Source organism: Frankliniella occidentalis, unplaced genomic scaffold (assembly GCF_000697945.3).
Source record: "Frankliniella occidentalis isolate FOCC.00 unplaced genomic scaffold, Focc_3.1 Scaffold164, whole genome shotgun sequence".
In the NCBI taxonomy this organism is placed as follows: domain Eukaryota; kingdom Metazoa; phylum Arthropoda; class Insecta; order Thysanoptera; family Thripidae; genus Frankliniella; species Frankliniella occidentalis.
In genome coordinates, this window is record NW_026267290.1 from 271,716 (window position 1) to 272,639 (window position 924).

A 924-nucleotide genomic window follows, 5' to 3' on the forward strand; every position below is an offset into this window, starting at 1 on the left:
GCGGAGCGAAGCGGAGCTGGCAACTTCGTTTATCGGAAGGGCGGGCCTGCTTGTTTATTTTTTAAACTTCGAGCAATAACCGAAGAAACATGGGCAGCCAAAGTTTGGCTGAAGAACGGGAGAACCCCGTGGCCTAAAGTTCTTGAGAAATGGTCGATTGTGACACCATTTCGCTTTCGTGCTCTTTTTGAGGGTGAAGGCAACTTTGTCAATTCCTACATCAATGAATGGTCAGTGCTGACTCATCCATCTGGCCATGAACTGGTATGTAAGCCTGGTCAAAAAATTACTAAGCATAATTATTATTACATGTCTTTTATTTAATATCACGTATCCTATATTATTTACTGCTTTATGCCCTTTTTCAGATTCTGCAAGACTTTTCACTTCTTTATCCTAACTCAGAAAATGGCCTATTTTTGCACTGGGACCATTTCCTAAATGTCACTGGTGAAATTGCACGACTTGATGTTAAAGATAAGCTGGCTAAAAAGAAGCTGTTACAACTTCTTCAACAGGACTCCAATCTTACTTTAAGTGAGGTGCTTTTTTGTTTTGTTATTATACGACTTTAGTTTTGCTTGACTTTGTATACTATAGAACTAAACAACATTTTCTCTCCCCTTAGACGACCGGGCTAGTTTGCTGTTGTACGTACTTCCCGCTGTACGGGCTGGCCACACCACTAAAGTGGATGGGAAGCAGAAACGCATCACAATCGAGCAAGCAAGAGGGAGTTTTCTTGTGTATGCTAAGGTACTTACTCTACTTGACTCAGTTTAAGGTAGTTCGAGTTTGTCGGTGTTTTATTTTGTACTTTTTCAATTTACAACAGGCAGCTAGTGATGTTAAGAACGTTGTTTCTGCTCAGAGACAGCTGCTGCTCTCCTCGAGTGGTGGTGGGCAACCACTAATCGTTCTAGT

At 41.5% G+C, this 924-nt stretch overlaps 1 protein-coding gene and 1 long non-coding RNA gene across 2 annotated transcripts in view; both read left to right on the forward strand.

The window, feature by feature from the left end:
- The window catches only part of LOC113214821 (transient receptor potential cation channel protein painless-like), a gene marked incomplete at its 5' end in the record, with an annotated part of 78,797 nt that overhangs the window by 72,531 nt on the left and 5,342 nt on the right, over positions 1–924 (forward strand).
- On the forward strand, positions 90–924 carry LOC127750285 (uncharacterized). The gene is made up of 4 exons (XR_008011608.1): positions 90–264; positions 369–537; positions 629–756; positions 836–924. It is a non-coding gene; the product is annotated as an uncharacterized LOC127750285 (long non-coding RNA).